Source organism: Eschrichtius robustus, chromosome 1 (genome assembly GCF_028021215.1).
Source record: "Eschrichtius robustus isolate mEscRob2 chromosome 1, mEscRob2.pri, whole genome shotgun sequence".
NCBI lineage: Eukaryota > Metazoa > Chordata > Mammalia > Artiodactyla > Eschrichtiidae > Eschrichtius > Eschrichtius robustus.
In genome coordinates, this window is record NC_090824.1 from 143,195,275 (window position 1) to 143,208,782 (window position 13,508).

At 55.3% G+C, this 13,508-nt stretch overlaps 5 non-coding genes across 5 annotated transcripts; all 5 read left to right on the forward strand.

The window, feature by feature from the left end:
* The first annotated feature begins 2,235 nt into the window (after window positions 1-2,235).
* LOC137750761 (small nucleolar RNA SNORD116) lies at window positions 2,236-2,328 on the forward strand. Its single transcript, XR_011070555.1, has one exon. It is a non-coding gene; the product is annotated as a small nucleolar RNA SNORD116 (small nucleolar RNA).
* Window positions 2,329-4,964: 2,636 nt separating this feature from the next.
* LOC137750489 (small nucleolar RNA SNORD116) lies at window positions 4,965-5,057 on the forward strand. Its single transcript, XR_011070463.1, has one exon. It is a non-coding gene; the product is annotated as a small nucleolar RNA SNORD116 (small nucleolar RNA).
* Window positions 5,058-7,689: 2,632 nt separating this feature from the next.
* Window positions 7,690-7,782, forward strand: LOC137751007 (small nucleolar RNA SNORD116). Its single transcript, XR_011070675.1, has one exon. It is a non-coding gene; the product is annotated as a small nucleolar RNA SNORD116 (small nucleolar RNA).
* A 2,635-nt stretch (window positions 7,783-10,417) lies between these two features.
* LOC137750767 (small nucleolar RNA SNORD116) lies at window positions 10,418-10,510 on the forward strand. Its single transcript, XR_011070556.1, has one exon. It is a non-coding gene; the product is annotated as a small nucleolar RNA SNORD116 (small nucleolar RNA).
* Window positions 10,511-13,144: 2,634 nt separating this feature from the next.
* LOC137777098 (small nucleolar RNA SNORD116) lies at window positions 13,145-13,237 on the forward strand. Its single transcript, XR_011076429.1, has one exon. It is a non-coding gene; the product is annotated as a small nucleolar RNA SNORD116 (small nucleolar RNA).
* The last annotated feature ends 271 nt before the right edge of the window (window positions 13,238-13,508 follow it).

Here is a 13,508-nt window from a genome sequence, read left to right on the forward strand (position 1 = left end):
TTGGTGCGGTGAGGTTCTTGAGTGCCCGGTGGGGCTGGAGCAGTGGGCGGGGGTGGGATGGAGTTTGGTGATGGCGGAAGGGCCTGAGGGATTAGGCCTCGCTGCTGCCCCTGAAGCTGCCAGCACACTGCTGGTGCTAAGTGGATCATCGTGGAGTGGGGTGAGGATCGAGTGCTGCATTTAAGCCTGCGTAGTGGCTGCTGCCCTGGAGAGAAATGTAAGGTATCATGAGGACAGGTCCTGTGTGATGTCATGGGATGGGCTGTCATCATTGGGTTGCAGGCGCTGGCCTCGGCTTCCCAAGGATGTGTCTTGTTCCTGATGGCCTGGCATCAGCTGCCTATGGTGGGGATGGCTTTGGCAGTTCATGAGGATGCAGTGAGTTAGGTTACCTGTGAAGAGTTGCAATCCCGTTTCCAGAGGAGTGACTCCCCACGGGTGTCTTACGGGACATAGAGAAGATGGACATGCTGAGGCATCTGTGCCGGCCTTCTTCGGGGTAGGTGAGTTATGCAAACAAGCCCTTGGGTCGCTCTTTTCCCACTTTTGGGAATGTGCAAAGCGATAGTGTTTCTGCCGGAGGGCATGACGCGGCCGGCCCGTGTGGCATGCAGGCCTTTCGAATAGCCAGAGCTTTATCCAGAGCAGTCCGCTGGCGGGACAGAGAAGGGGGCACTGTTGCCATCCCTGGTGCGCTGCCAAGGCCAGCCACTCTTCACTTTCAGGCTTCCAAGTGCCCTCACTTGGCAGAGGTCTTCCGTTGCAAGTCTGTCTGTGGTCCTCGGGGACCATGCCTTTGATCACTCTGAGTTCCTCAGTGGTGTCACTGTGGCAGTGGAGAATTTCCAGGATGCATCAGGTGGGATCAGCATCTTCAAAGCAGACAGGCTTGCGGTCTGTCTTCCCTAGTGTTCAGTGTTCCCGTGTTCGGAAGATGTCTGTGGCTTCCAGTAGGGACGTGTCGCCCTGCTGGCTGGATTAGGGCACGTTGGACGAGGCTGTTGAGCGTTTGAGCGGTTCCTTAGGGGTCAGGGCCGCGAACCTTGCAGGATGGGAGCTGCCTGAGACATGGCCGGGAAGGTGGCCTAGTTTCCGCTGTGGGGCTCCAACATGGGTCATGGCTGCTGAAGCCCACTGCCTCCTGTGGTGGGCATTCCCACGGGTCAAAGGAAAGTGATTAGGCCTAGTTGGCAAGAAGTTGCACTTTGTTCGATATTCTTTAGCCCATTGAGTGTTTTCAGGGTGCATCTTGCCAGTAGAATGCTGTAGGTCGTTGTCGGGTCACCCATGGGAGTTCCCTTGCTTCCGAAAGTGCTGGGAGTGACCCCAAGTGCACATCAGATGTGCTGGTAGCTGGTAGGTTCTCGAGTTGCACGTAGATGTCACACCCAGGGCCGTGAGGCAGGTCTCGTCCAGTCTTTGTGCTCTGGTCAGAAGGCGTGGCTGTGGGAGAGCGGGAGTCCATGGAGTATTTCAACAGCCCCTGGGTTTAAAGTTTGCATGCGGCCTCTGGAAGCTGACAGGGGGCTTTCTCCTTTCAGTTGGGGGTCTAGACAGGGTGTTGTGTATAAACTACGGCGTTTACTGTTGGACGCCTCTTCACAGGGCTACAGGGACACACAGAGACCAAGACGCGTAGTCAGCGGCACACAGAGAAACCCACAAGAGCGTCTGCGTGCACAGTCACAGTCACACGCGTGAACACAGAAATACAGCCTCTCACACACCGGCCAATGTATGTGCCTAACTTCCTGCAGTCGTACTATCAGACATGCAGTCAATTCTCGGTAAGGGATAGAGGTCCTTGGGAAGCAGTTTCAGAGCTCAAGCCCAGGTAAATGTTGGTATGGATCATGTCCTTTGAGGACACCAGTCCACTTCCCAGGTGCAGTTGCTGGGCAAGCCTCGCCGTCGGCAAAAACAAGAAGATCTTCGTGTGCTCTGATGACTGGAGGTGCTAAGAAGAACTGGAAAAACTCAGGCGGGGCCATGTTCCCGAGCATGGTCGCGGATAACTCAGGATGGTAGGTATTCAACCACCCCAGGATGTGCCATTAGATATTAGGTTTTCCTCAGATGGGCCCAATGGATGTAAGAGTGGTTTGATTGTTTGTCTTGTTGAGTGGCCTGAGGGCTGTGGATTCCCCAGGCTTTTGGGGTACGCCAGGCTCATGACTCCCCTGCAGAGCCCGGCGCACTGCCCGGTTGTGTTCTGCCGCATCCCAGCATGTGCTTGGATAGATGATGACACCCTTGTATGCATTCCTTGGAAACTCTGAACAACATGGGTGAGAACACTCTACCGTATCCTTATCGAAACTGAGGTTCAGCACGTTTCCTCTCTCGGGTGTAGGGGACTGTTAGGAGTGAAGGCCAGTGTCCCCTGCCGACATGCACGCAAACACCACCAAGGACTCCAGTATTGGAGGGGCTCCTGACTGAGGGTCGACCGTGTCTGCCCAGAAGCTGGGTCAGCTATAAATCCGCGGTCCCTGCTAAAAGGCCGTGAGGGAATGTAAGGGGGCAGGCTCTCCTGCTAGTCTTCAGAGTCGGAGTGTGTGCTGGTGTGGGCCCAGTGAGCTTTCAGCTTGGAGAAGTTTGTTTTGACCAGGATCACGCTTTGTGCATGCCGCTTCGGTGGTTGATTTTGGGAGCCAAAATGAGCAAGGTTCCCTGGTTGGAGCCTGGAGCCTCAGGCCAGGCCTGTGGCCCTCTCTGTTGTCGTGTTTGGTGCGGTGAGATTCTTGAGTGCCCGGTGGGGCTGGAGCAGTGGGCGGGGGTGGGATGGAGTTTGGTGATGGCGGAAGGGGGCTGATGGATTAGGCCTCGCTGCTGCCCCTGAAGCTGCCAGCACACTGTTGGCGCTAAGTGGATCATCGTGGAGTGGGGTGAGGATCGAGTGCTGCATTTAAGCCTGCGTAGTGGCTGCTGCCCTGGAGAGAAAAGTAAGGTGTGATGAGGACAGGTCCTGTGTGATGTCGTGGGATGGGCTCTCATCATTGGGTTGCAGGCGCTAGCCTCGGCTTCCCAAGGATGTGTCTTGTTCGTGATGGCCTGGCATCAGCTGCCTATGGTGTGGATTGCTGTGGCAGTACATGAGGATGCAGTGAGGTAGGTTACCTGTGAAGAGTTGCAATCCCGTTTCCAGAGGAGTGACTCCCCACGGGTGTCTTGCGGGACATAGAGAAGATGGACATGCTGAGGCATCTGTGCCGGCCTTCTTGGGGGTAGGTGAGTTATGCAAACAAGCCCTTGGGTCGCTCTTTTCCCACTTTTGGGAATGTGCAAAGCGATAGTGTTTCTGCCGGAGGGCATGACGCGGCCGGCCCGTATGGCATGCAGGCCTTTCGAATACCCAGAGCTTTATCCAGAGCAGTCCGTTGGCGGGGCAGAGAAGGGGGCACTGTTGCCATCCCTGGTGCACTGCCAAGGCCAGACACGGTTCCCTTTCAGGCTTCCAAGTGCCCTCACATGGCAGAGGTCTTCCTTTGCAAGTCTGTCTGTGGTCCTCGGGGACCATGCCTTTGATCACTCTGAGTTCCTCAGTGGTGTCACTGTGGCAGTGGAGAATTTCCAGGATGCATCAGGTGGGATCAGCATCTTCAAAGTAGACAGGCTTGCGGTCTGTCTTCCCTGGTGTTCAGTGTTCCCGTGTTCGGAAGATGTCTGTGGCTTCCAGTAGGGACGCGTCGTCCTGCTGGCAGGAGTTGGGCACGTTGGGCGAGGCTGTTGAGCGTTTGAGCGGTTCCTTAGGGGTCAGGGCCGCGAACCTTGCAGGATGGGAGCTGCCTGAGATATGGCCGGGAAGGTGGCCTAGTTTCCGCTGTGGGGTTCCAACATGGGTCATGGCTGCTGAAGCCCACTGCTTCCTGTGGTGGGCATTCCCACGGGTCAAAGGAAAGAGATTAGGCCTAGTTGGAAAGAAGTTGCACTTTGTTCGATGTTCTTTAGCCCATTGAGTGGTTTCAGGCTGCATCTTGCCAGTAGAATGCTGTAGGTCGGTGTCGGGTCACCCATGGGAGTTCCCTTGCTTCCGAAAGTGCTGGGAGTGACCCCAAGTGCACATCAGATGTGCTGGTAGCTGGCAGGTTCTCGAGTTGCACGTAGATGTCACAGCCACGGCTGGGAGGAAGGTCTCATCCAGTATTTGGGCTCTGGTTAGAAGGCGTGGCTGTGGGAGAGCGGGAGTCCGTGGAGTATTTCAACAGCCCCTGGGGGTTAAAGTTTGCATGCGGTCTCTGGAAGCTGACAGGGGGCTTTCTCCTTTCACTAGGGGGTCTAGACAGGGTGTTGTGTATAAGGTATGGCTTTTACTGTTGGACGCCTCTTCATAGGGCTACAGGGACACACAGAGGCCAAGACGCGTAGTCAGCGGCACACAGAGAAACCCACAAGAGCGTCTCCGTACTCAGTCACAGTCACACGCGTGAACACAGAAATACAGCCTCTCACACACCGGCCAATGTATGTGCCTAACTTCCTGCAGTCGTACTATCAGACATGCAGTCAATTCTCGGTAAGGGATAGAGGTCCTTGGGAAGCAGTTTCAGAGCTCAAGCCCAGGTAAATGTTTGTATGGATCATGTCCTTTGAGGACACCAGTCCACTTCCCAGGTGCAGTTGCTGGGCAAGCCTCGCCGTCGGCAAAAACAAGAAGATCTTCGTGTGCCCTGATGACTGGAGGTGCTAAGAAGAACTGGAAAAAGTGAGGCGGGGCCATGTTCCCGAGCATGGTCGGGGATAACTCAGGATGGTAGGTATTCAACCACCCCAGGATGTGCCATTAGATATTAGGTTTTCCTCAGATGGGCCCAATGGATGTAAGAGTGGCTTGATTGTTCGTCTTGTTGAGTGGCCTGAGGGCTGTGCATTCTCCAGGCTTTTGGGGTACCCCAGGCTCATGACTCCCCTGTATAGCCCGGCGCACTGCCCAGTTGTGTTCTGCCGCATCCCAGCATGTGCTTGGATCGATGATGACACCCTTGTATGCATTCCTTGGAAACTCTGAACTACATGGGTGAGAACACTCTACCGTATCCTTATCGAAACTGAGGTTCAGCACGTTTCCTCTCTCGGGTGTAGGGGACTGTTAGGAGTGAAGACCAGTGTCCCCTGCCGACATGCACGCAAACACCACCAAGGACTCCAGTATTGGAGGGGCTCCTGACTGAGGGTCGACCGTGTCTGCCCATAAGCTGGGTCATCTGAATCCGCGGTCCCTGCTAAAAGGCCGTGAGGGAATGCAAGGGGGCAGGCTCTCCTGCTAGTGTTCAGAGTCGGAATGTGTGCTGGTGTGGGCCCAGTCAGCTTTCAGTTTGGAGAAGTGTGTTTTGACCAGGATCACGCTTTGTGCATGCCGCTTCGGTGGTTGATTTTGGGAGCCAAAATGAGCAAGTTTCCCTGGTTGGAGCCTGGAGCCTCAGGCCAGGCCTGTGGCCCTCTCTGTTGTTGTGTTTGGTGTGGTGAGGTCCTTGAGTGCCCGGTGGGGCTGGAGAAGTGGGCGGGGGTGGGATGGATTTTGGTGATGGCGGAAGGGGGCTGATGGATTAGGCCTCGCTGCTGCCCCTGAAGCTGCCAGCACACTGTTGGCGCTAAGTGGATCATCGTGGAGTGGGGTGAGGATCGAGTGCTGCATTTAAGCCTGCATAGTGGCTGCTGCCCTGGAGAGAAAGGTAAGGAATCATGAGGACAGGTCCTGTGTGATGTCGTGGGATGGGCTGTCATCATTGGGTTGCAGGCGCTGGCCTCGGCTTCCCAAGGATGTGTCTTGTTCGTGATGGCCTGGCATCAGCTGCCTATGGTGGGGATGGATTTGGCAGTTCATGAGGATGCAGTGACGTAGGTTACCTGTGAAGAGTTGCAATCCCGTTTCCAGAGGAGTGACTCCCCACGGTGTCTTGCGGGACATAGAGAAGATGGACATGCTGAGGCATCTGTGCCGGCCTTCTTGGGGGTAGGTGAGTTATGCAAACAAGCCCTTGGGTCGCTCTTTTCCCACTTTTGGGAATGTGCAAAGCGATAGTGTTTCTGCCGGAGGGCATGACGCGGCCGGCCCGTATGGCATGCAGGCCTTTCGAATAGCCAGAGCTTTATCCAGAGCAGTCCGTTGGCGGGGCAGAGAAGGGGACAGTGTTGCCATGCTTGGTTCGCTGCCAAGGCCAGCCACTCTTCCCTTTCAGGCTTCCAAGTGCCCTCACATGGCAGAGGTCTTCCGTTGCTAGTCTGTCTGTGGTCCTCGGGGACCATGCCTTTGATCACTCTGAGTTCCTCAGTGGTGTCACTGTGGCAGTGGAGAATTTCCAGGATGCATCAGGTGGGATCAGCATCTTCAAAGCAGACAGTCCTGCGGTCTGTCTTCCCTGGTGTTCAGTGTTCCCGTGTTCGGAAGATGTCTGTGCCTTCCAGTAGGGACGCGTCGCCCTGCTGGCTGGAGTAGGGCACGTTGGACAAGGCTGTTGAGCGTTTGAGCGGTTCCTTAGGGGTCAGGGCCGCGAACCTTGCAGGATGGGAGCTGCCTGAGACATGGCCGGGAAGGTGGCCTAGTTTCCGCTGTGGGGTTGCAACGTGGGTCATGGCTGCTGAAGCCCACTGCTTCCTGTGGTGGGCATTCCCACGGGTCAAAGGAAAGTGATTAGGCCTAGTTGGCAAGAAGTTGCACTTCGTTCGATGTTCTTTAGCCCTTTGAGTTGTTTCAGGCTGCATCTTGCCAGTAGAATGCTGTAGGTCGGTGTCGGGTCAACCATGGGCGTTCCCTTGCTTCCAAAATGTTGGGAGTGACCCCAAGTTCACATCAGATGTGCTGGTAGCTGGCAGGTTCTCGAGTTGCACGTAGATGTCACACCCACGGCCGGGAGGCAGGTCTCGTCCAGTCTTTGTGCTGTGGTCAGAAGGCGTGGCTGTGGGAGAGCGGGAGTCCGTGGAGTATTTCAACAGCCCCTGGGGGTTAAAGTTTGCATGCGGTCTCTGGAAGCTGACAGGGGGCTTTCTCCTTTCAGTTGGGGATCTAGACAGGGTGTTGTGTATAAACTATGACGTTTACTGTTGGACACCTCTTCACAGGGCTACAGGGACACACAGAGACCAAGACGCATAGTCAGGGGCACACAGAGTAACGCACAAGAGCGTCTGCGTACTCAGTCACAGTCACACGCGTGAACACAGAAATACAGCCTCTCACACACCGGCCAATGTATGTGCCTAACTTCCTGCAGTCGTACTATCAGACATGCAGTCAATTCTCGGTAAGGGATAGAGGTCCTTGGGAAGCAGTTTCAGAGCTCAAGCCCAGGTAAATGTTTGTATGGATCATGTCCTGTGAGGACACCAGTCCACTTCCCAGGTGCAGTTGCTGGGCAAGCCTCGCCGTCGGCAAAAACAAGAAGATATTCGTGTGCCCTGATGACTGGAGGTGCTAAGAAGAACTGGAAATAGTGAGGCGGGGCCATGTTCCCGTACATGGTCGGGGATAACTCAGGATGGTAGGTATTCAACCACCCCAGGATGTGCCATTAGATATTAGGTTTTCCTCAGATGGGCCCAATGGATGTAAGAGTCGTTTGATTGTTTGTCTTGTTGAGTGGCCTGAGGGCTGTGGATTCCCCAGGCTTTTGGGGTACGCCAGGCTCATGACTCCCCTGCAGAGCCCGGCGCACTGCCCGGTTGTGTTCTGCCGCATCCCAGCCTGTGCTTGGATAGATGATGACACCCTTGTATGCATTCCTTGGAAACTCTGAACAACATGGGTGAGAACACTCTACCGTATCCTTATCGAAACTGAGATTCAGCACGTTTCCTCTCTCGGGTGTAGGGGACTGTTAGGAGTGAAGGCCAGTGTCCCCTGCCGACATGCACGCAAACACCACCAAGGACTCCAGTATTGGAGGGGCTCCTGACTGAGGGTCGACCGTGTCTGCCCAGAAGCTGGGTCAGCTATAAATCCGCGGTCCCTGCTAAAAGGCCGTGAGGGAATGTAAGGGGGCAGGCTCTCCTGCTAGTCTTCAGAGTCGGAGTGTGTGCTGGTGTGGGCCCAGTGAGCTTTCAGCTTGGAGAAGTGTGTTTTGACCAGGATCACGCTTTGTGCATGCCGCTTCGGTGGTTGATTTTGGGAGCCAAAATGAGCAAGGTTCCCTGGTTGGAGCCTGGAGCCTCAGGCCAGGCCTGTGGCCCTCTCTGTTGTCGTGTTTGGTGTGGTGAGGTTCTTGAGTGCCCGGTGGGGCTGGAGCAGTGGGCAGGGGTGGGATGGAGTTTGGTGATGGCGGAAGGGGGCTGATGGATTAGGCCTCGCTGCTGCCCCTGAAGCTGCCAGCACACTGTTGGCGCTAAGTGGATCATCGTGGAGTGGGGTGAGGATCGAGTGCTGCATTTAAGCCTGCGTAGTGGCTGCTGCCCTGGAGAGAAAGGTAAGGTGTGATGAGGACAGGTCCTGTGTGATGTCGTGGGATGGGCTCTCATCATTGGGTTGCAGGCGCTAGCCTCGGCTTCCCAAGGATGTGTCTTGTTCGTGATGGCCTGGCATCAGCTGCCTATGGTGTGGATTCATGTGGCAGTTCATGAGGATGCAGTGAGGTAGGTTACCTGTGAAGAGTTGCAATCCCGTTTCCAGAGGAGTGACTCCCCACGGGCGTCTTGCGGGACATAGAGAAGATGGACATGCTGAGGCATCTGAGCCGGCCTTCTTGGGGGTAGGTGAGTTATGCAAACAAGCCCTTGGGTCGCTCTTTTCCCACTTTTGGGAATGTGCAAAGCGATAGTGTTTCTGCCGGAGGGCATGACGCGGCCAGCCCGTATGGCATGCAAGCCTTTCGAATACCCAGAGCTTTATCCAGAGCAGTCCGTTGGCGGGGCAGAGAAGGGGGCAGTGTTGCCATGCTTGGTTCGCTGCCAAGGCCAGCCACTCTTCCCTTTCAGGCTTCCAAGTGCCCTCACATGGCAGAGGTCTTCCGTTGCTAGTCTGTCTGTGGTCCTCGGGGACCATGCCTTTGATCACTCTGAGTTCCTCAGTGGTGTCACTGTGGCAGTGGAGAATTTCCAGGATGCATCAGGTGGGATCAGCATCTTCAAAGCAGACAGTCCTGCGGTCTGTCTTCCCTGGTGTTCAGTGTTCCCGTGTTCTGAAGATGTCTGTGCCTTCCAGTAGGGACGCGTCGCCCTGCTGGCTGGAGTAGGGCACGTTGGACGAGGCTGTTGAGTGTTTGAGCGGTTCCTTAGGGGTCAGGGCCGCGAACCTTGCAGGATGGGAGCTGCCTGAGACATGGCCGGGAAGGTGGCCTAGTTTCCGCTGTGGGGTTGCAACGTGGGTCATGGCTGCTGAAGCCCACTGCTTCCTGTGGTGGGCATTCCCACGGGTCAAAGGAAAGTGATTAGGCCTAGTTGGCAAGAAGTTGCACTTTGTTCGATGTTCTTTAGCCCCTTGAGTTGTTTCAGGCTGCATCTTGCCAGTAGAATGCTGTAGGTCGGTGTCGGGTCAACCATGGGCGTTCCCTTGCTTCCAAAATGTTGGGAGTGACCCCAAGTTCACATCAGATGTGCTGGTAGCTGGCAGGTTCTCGAGTTGCACGTAGATGTCACACCCACGGCCGGGAGGCAGGTCTCGTCCAGTCTTTGTGCTGTGGTCAGAAGGCGTGGCTGTGGGAGAGCGGGAGTCCGTGGAGTATTTCAACAGCCCCTGGGGGTTAAAGTTTGCATGCGGTCTCTGGAAGCTGACAGGGGGCTTTCTCCTTTCAGTTGGGGGTCTAGACAGGGTGTTGTGTATAAACTATGACGTTTACTGTTGGACACCTCTTCACAGGGCTACAGGGACACACAGAGACCAAGACGCATAGTCAGGGGCACACAGAGTAACGCACAAGAGCGTCTGCGTACTCAGTCACAGTCACACGCGTGAACACAGAAATACAGCCTCTCACACACCGGCCAATGTATGTGCCTAACTTCCTGCAGTCGTACTATCAGACATGCAGTCAATTCTCGGTAAGGGATAGAGGTCCTTGGGAAGCAGTTTCAGAGCTCAAGCCCAGGTAAATATTTGTATGGATCATGTCCTGTGAGGACACCAGTCCACTTCCCAGGTGCAGTTGCTGGGCAAGCCTCGCCGTCGGCAAAAACAAGAAGTTCTTCGTGTGCCCTGATGACTGGAGGTGCTAAGAAGAACTGGAAAAAGTGAGGCGGGGCCATGTTCCCGAGCATGGTCGGGGATAACTCAGGATGGTAGATATTCAACCACCCCAGGATGTGCCATTAGATATTAGGTTTTCCTCAGATGGGCCCAATGGATGTAAGAGTGGCTTGATTGTTCGTCTTGTTGAATGGCCTGAGGGCTGTGGATTCTCCAGGCTTTTGGGGTACACCAGGCTCATGACTCCCCTGTATAGTCCGGCGCACTGCCCGGTTGTGTTCTGCCGCATCCCAGCCTGTGCTTGGATAGATGATGACACCCTTGTATGCATTCCTTGGAAACTCTGAACAACATGGGTGAGAACACTCTACCGTATCCTTATCGAAACTGAGGTTCAGCACGTTTCCTCTCTCGGGTGTAGGGGACTGTTAGGAGTGAAGACCAGTGTCCCCTGCCGACATGCACGCAAACACCACCAAGGACTCCAGTATTGGAGGGGCTCCTGACTGAGGGTCGACCGTGTCTGCCCATAAGCTGGGTCATCTATGAATCCGCGGTCCCTGCTAAAAGGCTGTGAGGGAATGCAAGGGGGCAGGCTCTCCTGCTAGTCTTCATAGTCGGAGTGTGTGCTGGTGTGGGCCCAGTGAGCTTTCAGCTTGGAGAAGTGTGTTTTGACAAGGATCACGCTTTGTGCATGCCGCTTCGGTGGTTGATTTTGGGAGCCAAAATGAGCAAGGTTCCCTGGTTGGAGCCTGGAGCCTCAGGCCAGGCCTGTGGCCCTCTCTGTTGTCGTGTTTGGTGCGGTGAGGTTCTTGAGTGCCCGGTGGGGCTGGAGCAGTGGGCGGGGGTGGGATGGAGTTTGGTGATGGCGGAAGGGGGCTGATGGATTAGGCCTCGCTGCTGCCCCTGAAGCTGCCAGCACACTGTTGGCGCTAAGTGGATCATCGTGGAGTGGGGTGAGGATCGAGTGCTGCATTTAAGCCTGCGTAGTGGCTGCTGCCCTGGAGAGAAAGGTAAGGTATCATGAGGACAGGTCCTGTGTGATGTCGTGGGATGGGCTGTCATCATTGGGTTGCAGGCGCTGGCCTCGGCTTCCCAAGGATGTGTCTTGTTCGTGATGGCCTGGCATCAGCTGCCTATGGTGGGGATGGCTTTGGCAGTTCATGAGGATGCAGTGAGGTAGGTTACCTGTGAAGAGTTGCAATCCCGTTTCCAGAGGAGTGACTCCCCACGGTGTCTTGCGGGACATAGAGAAGATGGACATGCTGAGGCATCTGTGCCGGCCTTCTTGGGGGTAGGTGAGTTATGCAAACAAGCCCTTGGGTCGCTCTTTTCCCACTTTTGGGAATGTGCAAAGCGATGGTGTTTCGCCGGAGGGCATGACGCGGACGGCCCGTGTGGCATGCAGGCCTTTCGAATAGCCAGAGCTTTATCCAGAGGAGTCCGTTGGCGGGGCAGAGAAGGGGGCACTGTTGCCATCCCTGGTGCACTGCAAAGGCCAGCCACTCTTCCCTTTCAGGCTTCCAAGTGCCCTCACATGGCAGAGGTCTTCCGTTGCAAGTCTGTCTGTGGTCCTCGGGGACCATGCCTTTGATCACTCTGAGTTCCTCAGTGGTGTCACTGTGGCAGTGTAGAATTTCCAGGATGCATCAGGTGGGATCAGCATCTTCAAAGCAGACAGGCTTATGGTCTGTCTTCCCTGGTGTTCAGTGTTCCCGTGTTCGGAAGATGTCTGTGGCTTCCAGTAGGGACGCGTCGCCCTGCTGGCTGGAGTTGGGCACGTTGGGCGAGGCTGTTGAGCGTTTGAGCGGTTCCTTAGGGGTCAGGGCCGCGAACCTTGCCGGATGGGAGCTGCCTGAGACATGGCCGGGAAGGTGGCCTAGTTTCCGCTGTGGGGTTCCAACATGGGTCATGGCTGCTGAAGCCCACTGCTTCCTGTGGTGGGCATTCCCACGGGTCAAAGGAAAGAGATTAGGCCTAGTTGGAAAGAAGTTGCACTTTGTTCGATGTTCTTTAGCCCATTGAGTGGTTTCAGGCTGCATCTTGCCAGTAGAATGCTGTAGGTCGGTGTCGGGTCACCCATGGGAGTTCCCCTGCTTCCGAAAGTGCTGGGAGTGACCCCAAGTGCACATCAGATGTGCTGGTAGCTGGCAGGTTCTCGAGTTGCACGTAGATGTCACAGCCACGGCTGGGAGGAAGGTCTCATCCAGTCTTTGTGCTCTGGTCAGAAGGCGTGGCTGTGGGAGAGCGGGAGTCCGTGGAGTATTTCAACAGCCCCTGGGGGTTAAAGTTTGCATGCGGCCTCTGGAAGCTGACAGGGGGCTTTCACCTTTCAGTTGGGGGTCTAGACATGGTGTTGTGTATAAGCTATGGCGTTTACTGTTGGACGCCTCTTCACAGGGCTACAGGGACACACAGAGACCAAGACGCGTAGTCAGCGGCACACAGAGAAACCCACAAGAGTGTCTGCGTACTCAGTCACAGTCACACGCGTGAACACAGAAATACAGCCTCTCACACACCGGCCAATGTATGTGCCTAACTTCCTGCAGTCGTACTATCAGACATGCAGTCAATTCTCGGTAAGGGATAGAGGTTCTTGGGAAGCAGTTTCAGAGCTCAAGCCCAGGTAAATGTTTGTATGGATCATGTCCTCTGAGGACACCAGTCCACTTCCCAGGTGCAGTTGCTGGGCAAGCCTCGCCGTCGGCAAAAACAAGAAGATCTTCGTGTGCTCTGATGACTGGAGGTGCTAAGAAGAACTGGAAAAAGTGAGGCGGGGCCATGTTCCCGAGCATGGTCGGGGATAACTCAGGATGGTAGGTATTCAACCACCCCAGGATGTGCCATTAGATATTAGGTTTTCCTCAGATGGGCCCAATGGCTGCAAGAGTGGCTTGATTGTTCATCTTGTTGAGTGGCCTGAAGGCTGTGGATTCTCCAGGCTTTTGGGCTACCCCAGGCTCATGACTCCCCTGTATAGCCCGGCGCACTGCCCGGTTGTGTTCTGCAGCATCCCAGCATGTGCTTGGATCGATGATGACACCCTTGTATGCATTCCTTGGAAACTCTGAACAACATGGGTGAGAACACTCTACCGTATCCTCATTGAAACTGAGGTTCCGCACGTTTCCTCTCTCGGGTGTATGGGACTGTTAGGAGTGAAAGCCAGTGTCCCCTGCCGTCATGCACGCAAACACCACCAAGGACTCCAGTATTGGAGGGGCTCCTGACTGAGGGTCGACCGTGTCTGCCCATAAGCTGGGTCATCTATGAATCCGCGGTCCCTGCTAAAAGGCCGTGAGGGAATGCAAGGGGGCAGGCTCTCCTGCTAGTATTCATAGTCGGAGTGTGTGCTGGTGTGGGCCCAGTGAGCTTTCAGCTTGGAGAAGTG